Here is a 24,826-nt window from a genome sequence, read left to right as displayed (position 1 = left end):
GGGCAGATAGCCCAGTACCAACCTATGAACCTATGAACCTATGAACTACAAATTACATATTCAGTATTGAAAGATGATGACCTAACCAGGGTTGTTTGGAAGGTTAGGTAAAGCCACAGCTGCATATCCAGTTATTGTAAAGGTGGATGAAAAAGAGGGATTTGACTTTATGCTTATTTTCTGTGTTTCTTTTTCCAGGAAGGACTTATTCAAGACTTTTCCAAGATATAATGAGAAAGCTGAACATAATACCTGGTGACTGATAATGAGATGTGAAATAGATGACATGCAAATTCTACAGCAGTTTTCCAAGTGATTGTGCTACCTGGAGATGGGCAGTTGGGTTTGTAAGTACATTTTGAGCCAAGCATATTCAGAAGTAAGAAAGTGGTTGAATTCTAGCCAAGTTCCTAGAGATGTTAGAAATGGTGGGTCTGGCTAGTGCAATGAGAACCAAACTAAACAATTCATTGTAAGACTATTCATTGTTGTTTAGGACAAGAGCAGTCAGATAGGTCAGATTATGGGGAGAGTACAAGATAGATGGGAGGAAATAAGGCCTGGCTTCAGTAGTGTTAGCTTGTCTGTTAGGAATGTTGTGGTTTATTAAAGCTGGTTTAATGTGAAGTCAGTTTTGGCATTGTATGTTGTATGAGAATGTTAAATCTGAGCTGTTATTAAGGGTTACCCTGAGCAGTTTGATTCTGAAAGTTCCTCAGTGGCTGAGGAATCAGCTGTAGTAATGATATATAGTGTTTTTTCTTATATTAGCAGTAGAGACTATCAAAATCTGTTTAATGCATAGAGGAGCAACAGAAGAGAATGGTTTGGGATTAACAGTAGAGACTACCAAAAGATGCACAATAATTAAAGGAGCGACAGCAGGCAGGTGGTTTGGGATTAGCAGTGGAGGCTACCAAAATCTGTATAATACATACAGGAGCTACAGCAAATGGTGGTTTGGGATTCACAATAGAGACTACCAAAAGGTACATAGTCCATAAAAGAGCTATAGCAGGGTGTGGTTTGGGATTAGCAGTAGATACTACCAAAATCTGTATAATACATAGAGGATCAACCACAAGGATTGGTTTTGGGATCAGTAGAGGAAACTACCAGAAACTGTATATTACATAAAGGAGCTACAGCAGGGATTGGTTTGGGATTAGCAGTACAGATTACCAAAAGATGCATAATATGTACAGGAGCTACAGCAGGGGGATAGTTTGGGATTATTACTAGAGACTACTAAAATTTGTATAATACATACAGGAGCTACAGCAGGGGGTGGTTTGGGATTAGTAGTAGAGACTACCAAAAACTGTATAATATATACAGGGGTTACAGCAGGAGGATGGTTTTGGATTAGCAGTAGTGACTACCAAAAGCTGTATAATACATACAGGGGCTACAGCAGGGGGTTGGTATGGGATTAGCAGCAGAAACTCCCAAAATATCTATAATGCATATTGAAGCTACAATTTGGGGGGGGGGGCTGGTTTGGGAATAGCAGTGGGGACTACATAAAGCTGTGTAATACATTGAGGAGCTATAACACAGGGGTGATTTGGGATTAGTGGTAGAGATTAAAAAAGGTGCATAATACATACAAGAGCAACATCAGGGAGGGTGGTTTGAGAGAAAAAAAAAAACAGTGATTAAGTTTTAAAGACTTGAAAACAAGTCTCATGCTATTCAGCAATGATTAAAAAAAACTGAAAAGATTTTTGTAAATAGGGGTAAAGAGTGTTTGGAGAATCCCCTTAAATGGAAATGTGAGCTGTGTAAAGAGCCCTGGGTGACTCCAGGTCTGACTGGTCAATCTGTAGATATAGCAATGTTTCATTTTATTGTTTGTGCTCTGCTATTCAGCTGGTTTAAGAACCACCTAATTATTCTAGCTGAGAGACCAATTCCTCTGAGAGATAACATGAGTTTATTATGTGGTACTGTACCAAAATCTTTCAATACATCTAGAAAGATTGTGCGAACACATCTTCTTGAGTTGTGTTGACAACAGATGTATTCAGTGATGTTAAGAAGAGCTGTGCTAGCCCCATGGATTAGCCATAATTCACAATGATGTTTAGATATCAGATTGTGAATGATTATGTGGTTAAGAATTGGTGATGGGGGGTTTAGAGCAAATGATAGTAGCTAATGAGGGACATGAAGGGACCAACCTTATTTATAGGATCTGTGAGGAATTGTTTCCAGCAGTAAGATTTTTTTTCATTCCAAGATAGATCATTTTATTATTACTGTGACTTTGTAGGTGACATAAATCAGCAGTGATCCTAAGAAACTCAGGTCAATGGTTGTCATCACTGAGAGAAACCCCATTTAATTTTTTAGTAATTCAAAAACTTTGGAAATCCTATCAGAATAGTGAATCAAGGGTAGGTGTGCTGCAATAGTAGAATGTTCCAAAATTAATTATAAGGGTAAATTACTTTTTATATACAATCAATGAAATTAGTAAAGAGACTTTTGAGAACTGAAACATCATTTAATTGTGAGAATGGGGAAGGGGTATATGAGTGAATAGGGTTTAGAAGTTGATGATCCAATCTTGAAAACTTTTTGGATTGAATGTTTGTGTTGTCTTTGTTTATTAGGATGGCATTTTATACAGAATCACATGCTGTGTGAAATGTATTGAAGTCATTAGGATTGTGGTTTGTATGGCAGCAGTCGCACAGGTGGTTTCTACTGCTCACTGTTTTTTGTTTATATCATAAGTTAACCACATATGGAGGGAGGAGTAGATTTTTTTTAAAGTGGGGTAAAGCTATTTAATTTAGTTAGGAAGACAGGATTGAAATAGGTTATACCATCATCATGATAAAGGCAGAATAGAAACCAGGACCTACATATCAGAGTTTAAATAGGGAATGTCACATTTAGAGATGTTTTATGACAAGTGAACTCTTTCTAGCTTGTGCTCATTTGTAGGTTACCACACGGCAATGGTGAGAATGCTGTAATTAATGAGTTTTAACAACAATATTAATATTTTGGATGTCCATTTCAAGTATCATGGGCATCTGTCACAGTCAACTTTCTGTGTGTGCGCTTTCTTAAGGATAATGCATGCTATATGTGATTAAATCATTCATTTTAATAAGCTATAACAGATGGTTTTGGTAAGATTTTGCAGAAACATTCAGTTTGAAGTCATTATAAGCGAAAGATAATATAAATATTCATATACATATAGAGTGTTTTGGAGGATAGATGTGGGAAGCATTATGGTACTGTGGCAATTAACATAAAACTCAGGGTCTTCATTGGTAAGGATATATGATTAATACTGCACTTAATAAAAATATATATATTTCACAACATAAATTGTAGCTCAATAGGCAGCTATACACTAATGATATACAAATTACATCCAGTTCAAGCACATGTAACACTGCAGTATATAAATATTTTACTCTTTAGTGATTAACAGTCTAGTGCATAAGCCTGAAATACAACATCTTTCTTTGATGAAGAAAGCAGTTTTTTGGCATCATTTAAAAAATCTGCAACTTTGTAGGAAAATTGACTTTCATGGCTAGTTACCCACAGGTTATTTCTAAGCCCTGCATATGGCAATATGAATATGTGAATAAGGTTTAGGCCGGTATAACTCAATGTTTTTATGTCAGTCTGAATGAATGGTTTTCATGTTCTGATTTTGTACAATATTTCTTGATCTCAACTTTCTTTCTCTTTTTTAAGATTTTTTTTTATTAATTTAGCATATTTATAATATATACATATAAAGTAAGAAATCAAACTTTACATATTGTTGTACAATGACAAGAATACATTGAGGAGGATTCATGAACAGTCCGTGCAAGAATAGCCTATTCTTGCACAGACTGTTCCATGTAGGAATACAACAGCAGCAGCGTGCTCTACACATTAATGAGGGCGCACTGCTGTATTCCTACACCTACATGATCTGTGTACGAGTGCAGCAGATGAGTATAAGTCCTGCACGGACACTTAAACACACTCCCTACACTCAGAAAGTGCCATACAGCACTTTCAAACAAGGAAGTAGCATAATATTAGAGCCTGGCTCTAATATTATGCATTATTTCAGTGTCCGCGGACACTGAAATGTAAAACTAGCATGTCAGTGTCCATGGACACTGAAATAAGAAAAAAAAAAAACACAATCCCCAAGAAGTAGCCCGCACAGTACATGACTATCCCCGGAATGGCCAGATCCGTACCCCACATGGCTGCAACCTGCTGATAAATATATGTAATAATTTAATATTTCTTTATATATTTTTTTACAATAAAAAAAAAAGTTTAAGCAGAGTCAGTGGGTTTGCATGCCGTGGCGCTTTGCTCAGCCCAGCTTAAATGCTGTTTGAGAGTGAAATAGAATTCTGAAGGAGAAATTCTCATTGCTGATATAGTATAGTGGTTAAAGCACCGGTTTAGTGTGCAAGCCATGCATGGTTTGAATTCCAGCTCTGGCTGATATATCTTAAGTGTGGAAGCAGTTGTAAATTAATATTTATGAATTGGAATGATATTTGTAAGTCATATGCCTCATGTATGGTAGTGTAGGGCTGCGAAATGTAAAAAACTTTTTCTATTTTTTTTTTTAATAATTGTTTGTAGCCAGTTAAGCCTGCCACAGCTCTGCTGAAACAAGCTAAGGATTGCTTAAGCATGAAAATATAAGCAATTCTTAGCAATTTGTAAGCTTTGCTTAGCTGGTTTAATCCTTGCTAAGTGGATTTGCATGGAGCTAAGCATAGCTTAACATATTTGAAAATCGGCCAGTCATGGAAAAGTGCAGGAAAATGGCCTTATTTAAACCGCACAGGTGGGAATATAGCTATATCTCTTTGAGTCTGATCAGGGCAGCAACAGTGGCAGGTGTAGGAGAGGGTGTTTGCTTCCGGGTGCAACACTGGGGCATCCAGGAGACCAGGGTCATGGTTGGACCCTTATCAAAGACCATGAATCTAGATTGCTGTAGGGCCAGTACCAGGGCCCAGTACAAAGCGGAGGCCTGGGACCGTCGGGCATGCAATTTCACCAGTGCCACTGTCATAACCCGAACTGGTGAGCATGTGCATCATCACTATGATTAACTAAAGCATCAGAGGGCTGAGCTCTTGGCCCAGTGGATCCAAGAGACAAGGGCAGAGGACGTCTCAGAAATTTGTAATTATCCAGTCTGTCTATTTATAAATAATTATTTAAAAATTGTATTTGTTACTGTACAGGTGTGCTTAATGTGTGTTCTTTCCCCATACAGCTGCCGATGAGAGGGCTGCGAACATTGATACCCATGCACAGCACCTGGTCCAACTGTGAAGAGAGTTTGGTGTGTATAGAAATATTTGTAATATCTGCTGTAATAAATCAGAAATAGTAAAGGTAGTACTGTCTGTATATATAATTGTGCTCTAACTGTACTGAAGAAATGCATGTGTCAGGCTGCCGGTGTTAGAACTCAGTAGTGCCAGCTGCTGGGTAATACAGAGTTTTGTAGCAAACAAGGTACAATTGAGGAGAGGAAGAATAGGATATGTATTAGGCTGTCTGTAAGAACCTGCTAAGAAACTGCTGTGTCAGGGCTGCTGTAACAATTACAAATGAGAAGGAGTCCACCTGTGCAGATCATGCAGAATACTAACTGTGGACTTTTGAGTTATAGAATGTGTTATATCAAAAATAATAAAGCTGACTACCACAAACTGTTGTCTTTCATTTGTCTTGTATCTGAAAAGTACAATTGTGTAGCTGCTGCAGCATGCAGTAACTGAGGTGAAGTGATGTAGCACTGTTCACCTGCATAATTCAGAATTTGGATCTGAAATAACTGATAAAATGCAAAAGTAAATATTTTCTTCAGTAATGTTTTGTACTGTGTTCCTGCCAGCATTGCCTTGTGCTAACCTTTGCATATCAGCTGTATGTAGTCCTGAATGTGCAGGAAAGTGTGAGACACTAAGAGGTGCAGATTGCAAAAGTAAAGTGTGTTGACTTGATTCTAAATTGAAGTCTATTTTAGTAAAATGTCCAAATGTCTAATTTTAATAATCTGCTCATATTGTATAAACAGTAGCATCAACAGTTTCTTGTTCTGATGTTTGTTATACGTATTACAGAAAATAAATAAAAAGACATTTGATAAAAAAAGCAGAGTGTGTAGAAAAGTATGTACTAGACAGAAATAACCCAAAAATCAAACACCACTTCCCCAGTATCTCGGTTTGATAAGGACTATGTCTGTAATTCCCTTTTGCACACACACACACACACACACCATGGTTTGAATCCAGGGACTGCTACTAACATGTCTTTCTAGTTCTGCAGCTGTAAACTTGAATATTGTTAGAAACACTAATGTATTGTGAACAGATGTTTTCCCCACAGGTAAAGACATATTTGAGAAGTAGTATGATGGGAATATGTACGAAATGTGTACAAATGTTCTGTTGAGCAGCCCCGTCCTACAAATAGAAGCAGGCTAGCCATCTACACTATGCATTCTGGCCAGTACAAGCCTCTCAAGTATCACGCTGTCATGGATAGTTTCCCCTGTTGCCAAGAAAGCTGCACCCAGATAACATCACAGTACAAGTATGCCAAAAGCACACTTACAGAACAGAACAGCAGGACAGGGAACACATTGATACTTGTACCAGTAAGTATGACAGGTATGAGTCCCTTATACCTATGTATGTAGAGTTGTCATACCTTGCCCTATAGTACTCCAGGTGCACATATGTACAGGTGTGTATGTGCTATAGTAGCTCCATGGCCCAGGTAGAGGTGAAGGGAGGGCAGAACTGTAGAGTATTGAACAGTAGTGTATTGAGAAGTGTCACTGAATGCAGTTGTTAATGGAATTATGTTCTTTTACTCTACCACTCATCTGCTCAAGTAACTGCACAAAATGTAATATGAGTATGTTGTTACCAAAACTTACTGTTGGGATCTTTGTTCCATTTTGGTTATTATATTTGTAATTGTGTGCATATAAACATATCTTGTTGAATAACCATTGTTGTTGGCCTGTTGCCATACATATAACTGGCATGCTGTTGCAATCCTGACTGCCATTCCATTTCTGCATGTGTTCTGTTTGCCATGCCACTGTTACAATTCCATTGTTCTGGGTCAATTGGAATACCCATGCATGCTGTGTTAACTAATGTTTAAATGTTTTGTTCATAACTAACCAATACACTTTGTTAATTCTCACTCCAGAGCACATTCAGGAAGGCTGATCCCAGCGGATCCATCTCTCCCATTCCACCTGGCTGAGGCACTGTGTCACAGCCCGTCTGGGACCCAACCCGGACCTCCCTCATCTGCTGGTCTTGCACCACCCTCAGGTGGAACCGCTGCAGGAGATGAGGCTAGTCCTCCCCCTGCACGTGGATACGTTGAGGATCTTGTCACCCGGTAAGAGGTCTGTGGCAAGGTGTGCAGTGTCCTCCAGTCGGAGCTGCATGAACAACTGCACCAGGGCAGACTGGTGCAGCTTGAGGGGCAGCCAGCCCCTCCAGCTCAGCCCCCAGCACAGCCACCTTTGGGGCTGTGAAGGAGTAGTGGTGACTGCTTACCTACACTCCTTCCCCAACATCCCACTCTCACCTTTAAAAAAAAGGGCATCTGTCCCCCTAAAAAATTACGTCCCATACATAGCTCTGCATTTCACCCAGAGACACAGTCCCCTTACTCAATCTACCCCACTAATTATCATTTTATGTCACCCACACCCCTCCCTGTGGGGTGTGAGACTCTAAATTTCAAATTGCCCACAGTCATATCAGCTGTTGCTGTTAAAGAAATGCAGAGCTATGGTCCTTTCCTACACCTGTCCTGTACATCCCTAGCTGTCTCTCATCTTGTTTTACCCCCTGCTTGCCCCATTTCACCACTTTTCAGTCTCCCTTTTTTCTTTTCTTTATTTAAAATTGACATGGGTTTAAGCAGACATAAGCGGACCTAAGCAAAGCCAATCCGATGTAAGCATCACTTTGCTTTGCTTAGCTCTGCGCAAACCCACTCAAACCCGCTTAAAGCTGCTTAAAAGTGCCTTAATCACTCAGTATCCAACAGCCCTTGTTCTACCCAACAACAAAAAAGCAATGTACAATAAGCCATCTGAGCTGTAGACATGTGTGATGTTTACAAATATATCATTCAATAGAGTCATTCAACAGTAGGGAAAGATACTGTAGAATTAGTCAAGTTTTTGTATATATATATATATATATATATATATATATATATATACAAATGCATTGTGTATGGAGAGGCATATACATATGGACAAATAAATGCATAATATATGTAGAGATATACATATGAAATATATACATATAGAAATACATTAATAGAAAAGTAAATCAATACATTGAGATATATCTATGTATATATATATATATATATATATATATACATATATACATATCTATATATATATATATATATATATATATATATATATATATATATATATATATATATATATATATATATATATATATATATATATATATATATATATATATATATAAATATATGCACATATATAGACATATCTCTCTCTCTCTCTCTCTCACTATATATATATATATATATATATATATATATATATATATATATATGTTTACATATATATATATATATATATATATATATATATATATATAGTGGAGTTCAACATCAGATCCATACCCCAAACCTCTTACTGTAACAAATCTGTCCAAAGGATGTCAAAATGGGGGTCAAGGGGCCCAAAATAGGGACATCTTTGAAATATTGCCTTTATCCCTCTGTCTCCAGCAGCAACTGTTCTGCCTTGCAACAAAAGTATCAATCTTGCCAACTCTTGAACCCAGGGTCCAGTACACCATAGTCAGAGCAATGTACCACTACACCATGTGAGCGCTACAAAATGCTGTTGTTTTTCCAAACATATCAGTCGGTAGAGTCTTTCATCAGTAGGGAAAAGATTCTGTAGAATCAGTCAAGTTTTCTGTATATATACATGTATTTATGTATGGTGATGCATATATGTGGACAAAAATAGACATAAAATATATCTGTAGAAATATACATGTAATATATATATATATATATATATATATATATATATATATATATATATATATATATTATATATATATATACATAAACATATATATATAGAAAAGTATATAAATACATACACACATACACACATACACACACACATGTATACATATATATATATATATATATATATAGTTTCATAGTTTCATAGTTTAGTACTAGGCTATCTGCCCTGGGGCATTTGTAAGCCTAGCCATAGTGATGTGGCTTTCGCCACCCCATGAAATGGTACAAAAATGCACAGAATAGATTTAGAATACTGTGCCTCTGTCTAGTAGTGACACAATGAAGGTCCCCTTATATAATATAATTAGTTTACTGTGCCCCTGTCTAGTAGTGACACAGATGTGACCTCTGGGGTAAACTTACGATCTCCCATCCACTCATCAAGATTTCTCTTGAAGAGAGTCAGTGAGGGGCTCTGCCTAACATGAACTGGGATCTTGTTCCAAAGCATGGGAAGCCTCTGGGTTATGAATCTATCCCTCCAGCATGTCCTATTCATACTTGTGCTGGGGTTTAAGTCTTTAGCTCTCGTGGTCCTGATGGATTTGGATTTTTTGAGGTGGAGCATGTCCATCAGATCCTGATTGGACATGGCCTTGTACGTCAGGCAGAGATCACCTCTGAGTAGGCGGTATGCTACTAAATAGAGCTGGAGTTTCTTTAGTCTGGCAGAATAAGACATATGTTGGAGACCCTTGATCCTCTTGGTGAGGTACTTTTGTGGTCTCTCCAGCTGTTGCAAATGCCGGGTGAGGTACATACCAAATGGGGCAGTGTACTCAATCATGGGTCTGATGAGGGAGGAGTATAGGGGTACAATGACATCCTTGGATCTGGATGTGAATCCCTTCATGATGAGGTGTGCAAGGTAGAATGTTTTTCTAACCACTTTGGCAACATGGGTGTCAAATGAGAGGTCGCTGTCGACCTGGGTCCCTAGGTCTCTGATTACTTTTTCCATACTCAGTGGGTTGCTGTCTATGTGATAATTTGTGGGTACTTTGTTTTTCCCAAAGGGGATGACTATACATTTTTTGGCATTTAGTTTAAGGCCGTGACTCCGACACCAGTTGTCCATTTCTGTGAGGCCTTTTTGTAGGATGTATGTGTCCGCTGGTGTATCGACTATGGCGCCTAGTTTGCAGTCATCTGCGAACTTTGTCAACCACAACCCTCTCATGTTTGCTTTAACATCTGAGAAATAAATGCCGAACAAGAGGGGTCCCAGGACAGATCCCTGTGGGACACCACTTGTGACTGGCTTTGAGTCTGACATTGCTCCAGTGATTTTAACTTTATGGGTTCTGTCCTTTAGCCAGTTTGCAACCCATCTAGTGACATAAGGGTTTACGTTTAAGCTGTTGAGCTTATCTATGATGCCTGAGTGGGGTATTGTGTCGAAGGCCTTAGCCAAGTCCAGGTAGGCTGTATGGACTGCTTTGCCCTCATCAATGGCTCTAGTGACTGTTTCGAAAAAGTCAACCAGGTTCAAAAGGCAGGATCTGCCCTTTACAAAGCCAAACTGGGTGAAGTCATGTGTCTGTAGGTCCCCTATGTCTCTGTTTATGAGTTCCATAATGATTCTTTCCGTAGCTTTGCAGACCAGGCTGGTTAAGCTTATGGGGCGGTAGTTCCCAGGGTCTGTAGAGGTACCCCCTTTGTGGAGTGGGACCACTGTTGCTGTACGCCAGTGTTCAGGTACATATCCTGTAGTAAGGCTAAGGTTAAATAGCATTTTTATGTGCGGGTTTAGCTCCTCTTGGAGTTCACGTAGCACGCAACCCAGGATACCATCAGGTCCCATTGATGCTGTGTTTTTAGCTTTGTTGAGGGTGGTTCTCACTTGGACATCTGAGATGACAGGGAGATTACATTCAGCTGGGATAAGTATTTCTTCTTTTGGGGGTGAGGGAGGGGAGAAATTTGCACTGAACCTGTCAGCCAGAATGTTGGCAATATCTGTGGGTTCAGTGTATTTTTTGTTGTTGTGAACTAACTCTGAGCATATCTGAGGGTTTCCGCCCAGGTTTCTAACATAGCTGAAGAAGGCTTTGTGGTTATCTTTAGTGTCCTTAGCGATTTTTCGCTCAAAGTTGGCCTTGGATGTTTTTATGAGAGAACGTAGTTTTCTGCTAATGTTGATCAGAGATATCTTCCCTTTATGGGATTTTGCTCTGTCGTGCAGTAGCTTCCTTCTTTTGTTATACAATTTGTTTATGGCTGAGGTCCACCAGACAGGATGCTTGCCTTTGGTGGAGAGGGACTTGGATTTATTTGGGATTGCATGATCCATGCATTCTTGGAGATGTCCATAGAAAGCATTTGTGAAGGATTTGGCATTGTGAGATGTGGTATCCACTGGCCCAGTGGGCTTAAAGGATACCATCTCAGTCTTAAGAAGAGTGAAGTCTGCTTTTGAGAAGTTTTTCACTGTGGTCTTTTGTGCTGGGGGTGGAGGTGGGATATGTATATCCAGGGTGATTAGTTTGTGGTCAGATCTCACTAGTGAGGGGTATACCTCCGGTGTCGAGCATTTTGTCTCCATGTTTGTGATGATCAGGTCTAGTATATTATCTCCCCTAGTGGGAGAGGTGACTAGTTGTTCCAGTGCATTTGAATTTATGAATTCCGGGAACCTTTGGGCTAGGGTGTTAGGGCTAGAATAATGTACCCAATCTATGTTTGGGTAGTTGAAGTCTCCCAGTATGATGGTATTTTGTGATACATTCATATCCTCTAATGTCTTCAGGAAGGCTGAGTGGGGTTCCTGAGATTGGGAGGGTGGTCTGTAACATGCTACCAGTTGTATAGCAGTTTTGCCTATGGTTAGTTGCACCTGTATGGTCTCTGATGCTTCATGTGTTGCTACTAACCTGGAGGTGTGGGTGTCCTTGATGAGTATGGACACTCCCCCTCCCTTTGTGGTTCACCCCGGGTTTTGTGGCCGAAAAGCATGATACGAGTTTAGCCTGGTAGCACTGGGGTGCTCTCAGGAGCCTTGAACCAGGTTTCAGTTACTGCACAGACGTCGATGTTCTCCATACTGAGGAGTGCATCGAGTGCCTGCATCTTGAGATTTAGACTTCTGGCGTTGAGCAGCATTACCCTTAGTTTTTTTCCATTTTTGTTTTCTAAGGAGGTGGGTTTGTCTTTTGAGCCTTGCCTAAAAAAGGCACTATGGGGGTGGCAAGAGCCTTAGCCAATATCCGGAAGCCCGGTGGTGACAGGTGCAAGCCGTCCCTTGCGAAGCAGCGTGGCTTGTCCAACATGTCACCCCCGGCAGACAGACATTGGATCCCCTTAGAATGACACCAGTACTTGAGCCAATTATTAAAGCTGATCATCTTGTCTTTGTATTGTGGCATCATTCTTGGTGAGGGCAAGATGCTGCTCAGGGTCAGGGTCATACCAGCCTGGGCTACATAATCAGAGAGCTCCTTTATGTCTCTTTTCATGTAGTCCAGGGAGGTACGTCTCAGGTCATTCACGCCAGCATGGACAATGATGGAGTCATATTTGTACTTGCTTTGGAGTGACCTGAGTGCGTGTGTTATGTGGCATATCCTAGCTCCCGATAGGCAGTTCACAGTCACCCTCTCCTTGTTCAGCCTGGTAAGCGGGACATCAGTGTGTCTGACTATAGAGTCACCTATTACTAGTGTATCAGGCATGGTGTTTGGCCTTAAGGGCTGTGATTGGTTGACACACTGATTTATTGAAGTATGTGTTGCATGTGTTTTGTTTTGAGGTGGTGGATTTTTGGATGTCTGCTTTGGGAACCTCTGTTGTTTTGGTAAGTTTTTTATTAGAGCCTCCGAGTATGTTTTTGTGTTTTTATGTGTTTGGTTTGCAGTTGTGGTTGGTCTATGTGGGACTGGGTTTGTTGCGTGTGTGGTTACCATCTCCTCCTGTCTGGTCATGCCAGCCCTGAGTTGAGAGAGTTCAGCCTCCAGTTTGGCTATATAGTTGCATCTCTCACATCTATTTGTGTTTGTTGGGAGGAGGAGAGGGTTGTCTGTGTACATGAGATAATTGTAGCATTGTCTCAAGATACCCAGATTAACCAGCTGAACTGGAGAGGACGCCAGTAATCTACCACTCGACATGCTAGAACAGTATAAGGGAGTGCTGTGCCTTTAAGGGAAGTGGATATTCACAGGGGTGGTAGGTGGATGTAGTGCTTACTTAGTACGAGAGTGCTTACTTAGTAGAGAAGTTTTGAGAACAAGTGCTAGGCTTATAATATAGCGAGTAGTCTGATTAAACTAAGAGCAGAGCTTCCTTAAGGGAAAATTTGAAGAGCAGACTTGGCGGTGCCAGAAGAAGTTTAACCTTGTTTAAACAGCGCTGCACTATGCGCACAATCACACAAAGCCGCGCAAACGTGGATTTTAAACAGGGAACTACAAAAGAGCTAGAAATGGTCCAAAACAACCAATTACTACAGCTCTTGTGCTGAGGCCACTTCCTACAGGGACAAGTAGGCTGCTCAAGGCTCCCCACTCCCACTGGTGAGCAAAGAAACTTCCTTCTATCCAAGTAAGGTAATGGACAACACAGGAACTACACCACAGCCCAGAATACAGCAATGCCTGTAAACTGGTCTAAACTAGTCGAGGAGAGGCGGGAAAACAATAATTATTTTTTTGTTTTTTTTTTGTTTTTAGATAGAAACACACAGAAAATGCAGAAACAGTGATAAATCAGTTACACAGGCTAGCACACTTTAGTGGGAAGCCTCAACAGTTAAATTAAACAAACAAACAAACAAACTTTCGATCAAATTCGACTAAAAAGTAACTTTAAGTGCAGATTTTAAAATAATGCAGCAAACAGCTAAAAAAACAGTTTAAGCTTGTTTAGGGTAAGCTAGAGAAGCTATTCCAAGTAAAAAAACAGCAAAGATACTTAAATCCAGAAAGTAGTCGCTTTTCTGAGTTCTCTGTAGCTAGGACCACTCTGCAGGACCACGATATACATATGTATACATAATATATGTAAATATATAACAGTTATAAACAAATGCATTCTGAGGGTCATGCTGCTCAACACTAGAAGTCTAAATCTCAAAAGGCACTCACTCGAAGCACTCCTTATTTACAAAGGATGCGCACACATCCACACTGGTAGCCCAACATAATGCATCACAGATATTGCAGGTGCAGCTAACATAGGGCAAGACAGCAATTCAAGTTGTAGCCTGCTATAGGTACCCAACCATGTCCCAAGAGTCAAACCTTATGTGCCTAAGTGCCCTGGAGAATATTACTGTCCAGCCTAACACTATCATACTGGTTGACCTCGGCTATCCCTCCATTAACTGTGAAAGCTACCTATGTATCAATGCACTTGCCCAATGTTGCCTAGAATGCATCCATTCCAATGGATTGGACAAGGTCGTTTTTACACCTACTACAGGTAGCAAAATCATTGACCTAGTCAGTACTAACATGGGCGACTGTTGCTGTACAACAATAGTCAACTCCGCCATGGTTAGATCTGACCACAATGTCATCACCTTAGAAATCCACATCCCTTCCACCCCCCTGGAAATGTAACCACCATGAAAAACCTTTCCAAAGTCAACTTTGGCTTCCAAAGATCAGAGTTAGCTAACTTCACGGCACCCATGCAAATGGAGAATAGTTGCATGACCTCCAAACACAAACCAATGCAGTACGAACACGTACACAAATGCATGGATTCCACCATACCCAATAGAAACAAGACACTCCCCCCCCAGAAAAGGGAAGCCAATATGGTGTCTGCTCAAACTACTCTACAACAGAAGGGGGAAACTAATATGGAATAAGGTGAAGTCCCAAGACTGGAAAAATCCCCTTATCAGCGTCAACAAAAAGATAAGATTCCTCATGAAATACTCTAAAGCCAGCTGTGGAAACAGAATTGCAACACACAGTAAAGACATCCACAAGGCCTCCTATAGTTATGTAAAGAATATCCATGGCAGTACCAACATGTGCTCTGTGCTACTGCACAATGTTAACTCCTATACTGAGGCAACAGATATTGCCAATTTACTGACACACAGATTCAGTGGCAACTTTACCCCTCTCCCCACCCCCAAAGGACCAATCACAATACCTGTACACTGCCAGGCACCCAGAATTTTGCTGCTTTGGTTAACACACCACTGTCCATGGCCAAGAATACAGCTTCTAACAATAATCCTGGCTGTCTTCTGCATGAATTAGAGTGAACTGGGATCTCACCTGTGTGCCGTGTTCAATCACAGCCTCACCTCAGGCTTTGTCCCTACTGACTGGTGCACTGGTATCCCTCTCCACACAGGATGAGTGGCTGCACTCCCTGGGAAGTATCACCCCTTTAGCCTCACAAGGCTGTCATGCAAAGCTATGGAGTGCATCGTCATGGACCTAAGAAACAGGGATATGGGAATATCCAGACTCAAAATCCCACACAGTTTGCTTTTGTGAAGGGTAGATCATGCCTGTTCAATCAACCTGGTTGACTTTGTTGAGTCTGTCACCAGAAGAGCTGTGGATGAAGGCAAGGTGGTTCATACAGCCTACCTCAATCTAGCCAAGCCCGCACTCAGGGTTCATGGGTAAACTCACTAAGCTATGCATCAACCCGTATAACAGTAGATGGGTTGCAAACTGTCTCACAGATAGAACCCACAGTATGAAAGTAGCTGAGCCCAAGTAGGTGGGTTGCAAACTGTCTCACAGATAGAACCCACAGTATGAAAGTAGCTGAGCCCAAGTCAGACTGCCGACCACGAGTTCAGTCTTGGGTCATCTCCTGTTTGGTATCAACTTCTCTGAAGTCCATGCCAACATGAAGGGACTCTGGCTGACAATGTTTTCAGATGATTGCAAGTTGGGAGCTATTAACTACCTAAGTGAAGTTGACATCCTACAGAAAGGCCTCAATAAGACCAATGACTTGTGTCAGAGACATGGCCTTAAGCTCAATGTCAGTGAATTTGTTGTCATCCCCCTTTGGGATGTCAGGCACTACAGTGATGTTACAGCACCAAAAATCAGACACCAGTGTGAACGTGCATACCCACAACCAATTCCACCACAGTCACATACTGGTACGTCAGGTGAACAGTAGAGTACACGGACTTTGTGAAGAAATAAAAAATAGTTTTCCAGTCATACACTACCCCTACATAGAGTGGTCCAATTCTCAGTTTAGTCTGAATCATAACTGTGGTACAGGATATGTCTCAGTCTGCTGTTACAAAGGCATACAGCCAATAGACCAACTGACACTGGAGCAGCATGCATAGTTAGATAAAAGAGGAGCCATAATACTTACATCTATCCCCCTCTATACACAGCCGAAATAACATGTACACATGACATGTGTACACAGTCCTGACAGTCTGTCATCAATGGCCAGACATGCACAGACCTCTCAAATGTACAGTTCACCTCAGAATATACAGGCTCAGGACTAATATCTATGGCCTCTTCTCTGTAACATGTTTGTGGGTCTACTACATCACTGGGATGGTAGGAGGAATGAAGGCAAGAAATAATGCTACTGAATATGTCTATGGGACCCCAACATATCTGTGGCTGTGTTCTACATGACATAGAAGGAAACCTGTGTGCCCTGGTCAGTCACAACCTCACCTCGGGCTTTGTCCTTCCTAAATGGCACACTGCTACAGTCATCCCTCTCCGTAAAGGGGTAGCATCTACAGACCCTGTGGATTATTAGGCCCTTAGCCTGATAAATCTATTATGTACAGGTATGGGTGCATCATCAGGGGCCTGATTGACCAGGACATGGGTGATCTCTTAACTCTGGACCCCACACAGTTTAGCTTTGTGAATGGCAGATCATGCCTTCTCTACCTGGTTGACGTCTTTGAGTGAGTCACCAGGGCTGTGTATGACAGTAAGGCACTGCATACAGCCTACATCAGTCTGGCCAAGGCTTCTGATACCATTCCTCAGTCAGGGATTATTGGTAAACCCAACAAACTAGGCATCAACCCCTATATCAGTGGGTGGTTTGCAAAGTGGTTCACAGAACACCCACTGTGACAGTGGCAAACTCCAAGTCAGACTGGCAGGCAGACACGAGTGTGGTCCCACAGGGATCAGTACTGGATAGTGTCCTGTCCAGCATCTACTTTTTAGGAGTCCAGCCCAACACAGAGGAACTCTGGCTGACCAAGTTCACAGAGGACTGCAAGCTGGGAGCTATCATGAGCTCCACAAGTGATGCAGACATTCTACAGAAAGGCCTCACTGAGACCAGTGAGTGGTATGGAAACCATGGCCAGAAGCTTAACACCACAAAATGCATTAATCACCCCTTTGTTAAAACACTCAGTTCCCAGTAAGTTCCACATCAATGGGAGCCCAATGAACACTGTAGGCATTATAAGAGATCTGGGGACACAGGTTGACAGCAACTTCTCCTTCAAGCACCACACTGCCACGGTGGTCAGGAAGTCCTTCTATATGGCACATTGCAGTACCAAGGGTTTACCATCCAGGAACACAGAGGTAATGATCTCTGTCTACTATTCCCTCAGTAGACCACTCCCCAAGTATTATGGATCATTTGCCATGTACCTCACTAGACACCTGCTACAGCTGGAGGAGCCACAGAAGCACCTCACAAAGGGGTTCCTAGGCATTAAACACACATCCTACACAGACAGACTCAGCTGACCCAAGCTGTTCTCTGTGTCATATCACCTAATTAGCAGCTATCTGTGCTTGACCTATAAAGCCATGTCTGACCCAGCTGGTTTAGAAATGCTACATATAAATCCATCCATACCATACACTGTAAAGACCTCTACCTCAGTACCACAATCACCACAACATGCTGGTGGGACAGATCCCTCATCAAGAGACTGCACATGCCCTGGAATACACTTCCCATACATGCCATGCAGAGCACCTAGCTGGCCCTGTTCCAGAGAAATCTTGATGAGTGGATGGGTAATAGACAGCTCAACCCAAGGATCACTGCAGTGGCTATACTTGATACAGGCACTGGACATAACATTGGGTGGCAAAATGGCAGGGCCCTTCTATGTGCTAGGCTTGTTAAGGCTCTTGGGCCATTATCTACTACAGACTTGTGAACCTATAAGGGAATGACATCAGCAGGACTGTTAAAGTAGTGTAGTGGGTATTTAACCTATCAAAGTACTTTGTCGTGCAAACAGAAACAGATACACACACTTGCCAGATATGAGAGTAGAACCACTGCCTAACTAGTGATTTGTTCCGTAATGTTATGCAGTTACTGCATGCAGTACAGAGCTTACTGGGCTGAGAGTTGGCCAAAGGTGCTGATATGGGGAATGACATCAGCAGGACTGATAAAGCAGGGCAGTGGGTGAGAAACATTTCAAAATACTTTTACTTACAAACATACATACACACATTTGGCAGATACAATAGTAGAACCCCTGCCAAACTAGTCATTTGTACTATAGTGTTAAGCATTTATCACACCCACTACTGAGCTTACAGGGCTGACAGCTGGCCAAGGTTGCTGATAAGGGACTGACATCATCTGGACTGATAAGGTGGGGCACTGTCAAATGCTGTGGGTGGGAATGGCATAAAACTGTATCACCCATAAACAAACACACAACTCTCTCAGTTTTGCACATGCAACTGTTACACACACACTTTTACATTTGTGAGAACTGAGATTAGAACTCCTACCTAACTAGTTATGTGTACTATCGTGTTATGCAGTTATTGCATGTGCCACAGAGCCTATGGGGCTGAAGCTTGATGGAAGGCACATCTAATATGACTGATATCTGTAGGACTGCTAAAGTAGGGAAAGGGGAAGTGTACTGGGTTTGAATGGACCCAAAAGCTTTTAGTTGTGAACACACACACACACACACACACACACACACACACACACACACACACACACACACACACACACACGCACACGCACACACTTTTATATTTGCCAGGACTGAGATTAGAACTCCTACCTAACTAGTTATTTGTACTATAATGTTATGTAGTCATCATATGCACCACAGAGCTTATGGGGCTAGGCCTAACAAAAGTGAATTTTATGGTAACAGACATCTTCAGGACTACTAAGGTGGGGCAATGGAAATTGGACTCGGTGGGGAAGTCCTGTTCATTCCTAGATCCAGCTGACATTTCTCTAAGTGTATGAGCGTGCCCAGTGTGTCCTTCTATAGTACATGTGGAACTCCATTCCAGGAATTGTTGCACACCAGTCCAGTTTGTTTTGTGCTACAGCCACACCTCTCAACCTGTTGGTGCAGGATATCTGGAGATAACCTATCAAAATGTGGAGACAATGGGCCATACAATGATTGTGACAATTTCTCTCAGTAATGTATGGGTCGCAAGGGTTACAGGGTTGGTTTTAGAAGACATCTGTCATATATGCCATTTGACACTGTCATGAATTGTTTCAGTACCTGGTGACATACCTCCTCAGATCATCACAGTGATTTACTAGAGGAATACAGGATGGATGATGAACACACAAGGTTTATGGGCCAAATGCTATGGATTCTTGCACTATCCAGCCTGTTGATGGGTGTGCCTACAAGCAATTGACTGTTGGTGCTGTAGAAATGATCCATCACTTTGGTGATATATTACAATGGTGGAATCTCTGTGCATTTATGTTCTGGCCTGGTCTGATTTCCAGTCCACAGTTGGGTAATTTAAGTCAGACAGGATCAGGGTGACAGGTAGAGTCCATATAGAGTTGTAGGGGATAGGATATGTGTGTGTGTGTGTCCTGGACAGATATGTTTGCCTATAGCTACCAGTACTTTGCATTGGGCACTCCTCAATGGTTGACTGCACTTGGAGGATCTTGTGCCAGACTGTTTGACCAGCCTGGAGGTGTGTGTTTGTCACACATATATGTATGGCCCACCTCATTTTGCTTGGATGGCCTCATGTTGGGGTCAGGATGTTGCATAGGATGAGTGATCAGGGAGGGGTGTGTTACTCCCCATGGCTGTGGCCCAGAGTTTTGTGGGTGCAGACATGTCACCATCTTCCAGGGTTAGGCCTGCCTGCAGTGATTGCATTCCCATGCTTAAACTCCTAGCCCTGCCTGTTGACTGTACAGAGTATCACAGAATGTCCACATCCATGACTCATATATCTTGTTGGTCACCCAAACAAGTGTGGTTTTCTGGCAAAAGTGTTTTGCAAGTCACTCAGGGTTGAAGTCAGATATTACTGACAGTTGACATTGCAGTTTCAGACTTCATGCCCATCAGACATTCCATGCTACTACAAATAATTCTATCAAATTTATAACATTATTAGAGCAGTATTTCACATGTGTCATTCTCTTTGGACCTTCATCACCCCATTATTCATGGCTTTGTCCTGATTTCTGGCTCCATGAGGCTGGCAGGTTTGCTCCTAGCAGTTGTCAGCATGGCCTTTCTTTGCATTTTGTGGACTGTGTTATGTTGGTGTTATGGACCCCATGACACTCCCCAAAGGGCACTGTGGGTGAGGCATAGGCATTTGCCAGAGGCCTGTAGGCCAGGTGTGACAGATGCAGGCCATCTATAGCAGGGGAGTTTATTCTGATGATCATATGTTCCCAGGCTGCCAGCAGGAGACACCCCTTGGATGGCACTAGTAAGTTGACTGTGGCTGTTAATGACAATTGCTTTCTGTTACTATTGCACCATCAGTCTGGGTGACAGCTGGATGCTGCTTAAGTCTAGGAACAACAGGAACCAGGAAAGTATACAGATTTAAAAAAACACAAATAGTTGCACTAACTTCACACAGGTCAAGCCAAATGCTTCAAGGCCAAATATAAAAATAACAAAATTTATTGGAATCACAGGTTAAGCTCTTTTTTCCCCAGTAGGGACTTCATCAGAACCATCTGATGAAGTCCCTACTAGGGGAAGAAAGCTCTTAACCTGTGATTCCAATAAATTTTGTTATTTTTATATTTGGCCTCGGGCCATTTGGCTTGACCTGTGTGAAGTTGCTGCGGATGTTTGTGGTGTTTTAAGTCTAGGAACGTGTTACTGCATTTCTGTGGGACTATGGGGGGAATGACACAACTGTACATGATACACATCTGCACAGACTGTGCTGATATTTGCTTAACATTTTGGTCCCATGTAGCATAGTGGTGTGCCTTATCTTTCAGATTACAGGCATAACAGTATCAACCACAGGTCAGATTGTTCTGGCATAGACATTTGTAGTTTCAGACTTCTTACCTTTCAAAGCCATACTGGCATTGCCAGACCTGCTGTGAAATCACTGTGTAAAAGTCTGTGGGTGGGGATTTCATGGACGTCACCATGTGGGGGCCTTTGTCATGCATTTCTGTATGGTTGTCTACAGCTAATCTGCTGTGTGGGGTTGGTGGTGGGTATGGGACCCCCACTTTGACATCCATGCATGTGAAATATGATCCCCCCCAGTTATTTGGCTCACCACATATACTGCAGTGGTATCTGTCAACTAGGGTAGTACTGCATGGTGTGGGTAGGGCAGTACTGGGGATACACATCCTGCTGTCCCACAGAGCTGTCAGTTGTCTGCTGCTATCCTAGCTAGCCACCCCATTCCCTTACATGCTTGATCAATACCATATACATGCTATCAGACTATTCCACCCCATTATTTTAATTTGTTACAGAGACTGGCTTACCATGTGCCTGCAGCTGTTATGTGGGTGTTGCCTGAGGGCTGACTATGTCAGATGCATGCAATACACTGCCTATACATGGTCAGGTATAGGTGGTGTGATGTTTGGCATCCATTTTACTGTGTGTGCGAGTTAGACAGAGAGAGAGAGATCAGTCCCTGGGCCTCTACAGTGTCAGTGTATGTGCTATGCATTCCCTCTTTGCCAAGGCCAGGGCATACTGGACATGCCTTCATCTGCCTACAGGGGCAGGCTCAGGATGTTCCTCTTCTGAATCCCTCTGTGCCAGTGGAGGCCTTGGCAATGGTGGGGCACTGTGTGGCCCTTCCCCATTTTGTTCCTGCTGCATCTCTTTCTGCAGGATCATATTGTGTATCATGGCACATACTATGACCATGTGTGCACATGTGGATGGAGGGTACTGCAGGACTCCACCGGATATGTCAAGGCAGCAGAACCATGACTTAAGCATTCCAAGCACATGCTCTATAATGATCCTGGTTTGTGCGTGTGCCTCATTATGGTGTTCTTGTGTGGGTGTGTGTGCATTTCTGATGGGTGTCATCATCCACAGCTCCAATGTGTAGCCAGCATCCCCCACTAAATGGCCATATGAGATGTCCCCCCCGGCAAACCACTGGTACAGCTGTGAGGAATGTCAGATGTGGGAGTTGTGATAGCTTCCAGGGCAGCCAGTACACACATTCATGATAATGCCCTGGACATCGCACATGTCCTGGCAATTGATGGAGTGGAACCCCTTGTGATTTATATAGACCTTACCTGTGCTTTGATGTGGATGTGTGTGCAGTCTATGGCACCCAGTACCTCCGGGTAGTCTGCTACTTGGTGGAAGAGATGCATATTGTGGGTCCTCTCCTCACGGGTGGTGGGGAATTTAATTTGTCCTCGACATGTGGTCACTTGGCATCCAGGAACTGGTGGAGTATCCTGGATGCAGATGCCTGTGAGACCCCCATGATATCCCCAGTTGGTCTTTGGAAAGTACCTGTAGATAGTATTCTTAGAGCTACACATACCTTGGTATCCACTGGGCTGTGTTCCCCTCTGTTTGTTCTGGATGTGAGGCGAGGCCAGCACAGCTCCACAGTTTGCTGCAGTATGTCCCTGTCCACCCTGTAGCGCTCTACTATCTCCAGATCATGTAACCCCTGGTAGGTTACCCTGGGCCTGAACATTCTTCTCCTCCTCCTCATAAGACTGGGGTGGTCATCATCATTGTTCTCTTCACCACCCTCAGCCTCTTGGACATACTGATGTATGAGAGCAACAGCAGCCCCTATCATTTTGTTAGTTTTGAAAGGTAAAATATCCCTGTCTGTGTACACCAGTGGTGTAGAGTTTGTGGGAAAAATCAGACTGAAACGTGTTTGCATAGTTTATAGTGGTGTGCTGCAGATGCTGCCTGTGTGATTGGCTGAGTGCAATACATTCCATCTGCCAGCTCTAGTACTTGTATTTGAGTGCCTCTATTCTGCTATTTCCATTTTTTTCTTGTTCCACTTGCCATTTCCTGTATTTTTTTATTTTTATGGTTTAAATCCCAGTGTGAGCTGCGCACACCTGTTTAGGCAAGGTAAACAAGGCTATACAGCCTCGGACACACCCCCTTGCTTACATTTACACAGTGCTACCATTTCCTGTGTTTTTTTTTTTTTTACGCCCCAATGCACGCCGTGCAAACCCGTTTAGCTAAGTTCAACACATTTTAGCAGAAATGTCCCTTCCTAGATGTGAACACGCTTTTTATTTCATGGTGTAAGATATTACAGCATCAGACACACCCCCTTGCTTATCTGGGCTTAGCTAAGCGCAAACCCAGGCAACAGTGCTCCAGTGAGCTCACACCAAGCATAAATGTCTGTGTTGTGATATTTAAGTACTGTTGTATACAATTGTTGATAGTTTACTACTGCTATATCTGTGATAGAACTATCTTTTTAAATTCATGGGATACCTAAATTATCTGGTATATATTACTAAGTAAGGTGTTTTTTTATGTCAAGGGCTTCATATGTGAATGCATAACAGTTGCCTGAGACTTTTTTACTAAACACTTTGTACCTGTGTAAATAGTGTAATGTGCTGCTACTCTTAAATGGGGGCTTTTTGGGAAAATAATTGATTCTGATGAAGTCCAGGCTTCCTGGAAGAAAGCGCTTGACCGTATTTTGAATAAACTTGTGGCAACTGTCATTTGGATTGCTGTCTTTTTGGAATATTTTTTCTCAAGCACCAATTCAGCCAGGCAAAAGAGGATTATTCTTTTCTGTGCTGCTACTCTTAAACTCAATACCTTTCCTGCCTAGGTGATAATTTATTATTTCTGTTACTTTTTACAGCACTTCTCTCTCATTCCCTTTTCAGAGACTTTAACGTAATAATTTTTTGTCTCCATCTTTTCCTTTAGTGACCACTGTCCCTGTGAACGGGTTCTTTCTCAGTGCCCCATTTGCTGAATCTTTGGCCATTGGCCGCATCTGCAGTGAAGAAACCAGCTACAAGGACTCAACGGCTTTAAAAAGAAAATAAGTTACTGTAGGTGTCTAGCTATGTTTCCATCTTAGCCTGCTACTGTAGAAAATACCTGGTCTAAAGCAGAAATAACTGGCTCTACCCATGGCTAGGGATGGCAGCTGCACCCCCACCCCCATCTGCTATAAATACATTCCCCAGTTAATATTTTCTTTTTAGTTTTCAGTAAACCAAGTTAAAGATCTAGGTGAAAAAAGGTAACCCAGTAGATACACTGGAATTGCCCACTTGTAAAATTGAGGCAAAAAGGTACTTAAATTGCCACTTTTTGTCTGTGTCAAACTAAGTATCTACCCAGAAAGGACACAGCTGAAATCAGGTCTATAGATTGTTTTTCCCTACTAGAGTCTAATAACTCCTAACAATTTGGCTATTTAGACACTTACCCTGCAATCTTTAGCCTGGGGGGGGGGTTCTAGCCCACTCCGTTAGCTATGCTCACTTCGTT

This window comes from Protopterus annectens, chromosome 7.part0 (genome assembly GCF_019279795.1).
Source record: "Protopterus annectens isolate FY-2018-M chromosome 7.part0, PAN1.0, whole genome shotgun sequence".
NCBI classification, from domain to species: domain Eukaryota; kingdom Metazoa; phylum Chordata; order Ceratodontiformes; family Protopteridae; genus Protopterus; species Protopterus annectens.
The sequence above is the reverse complement of the archived record's forward strand: the minus strand, read 5'-3'. Positions refer to the sequence as shown.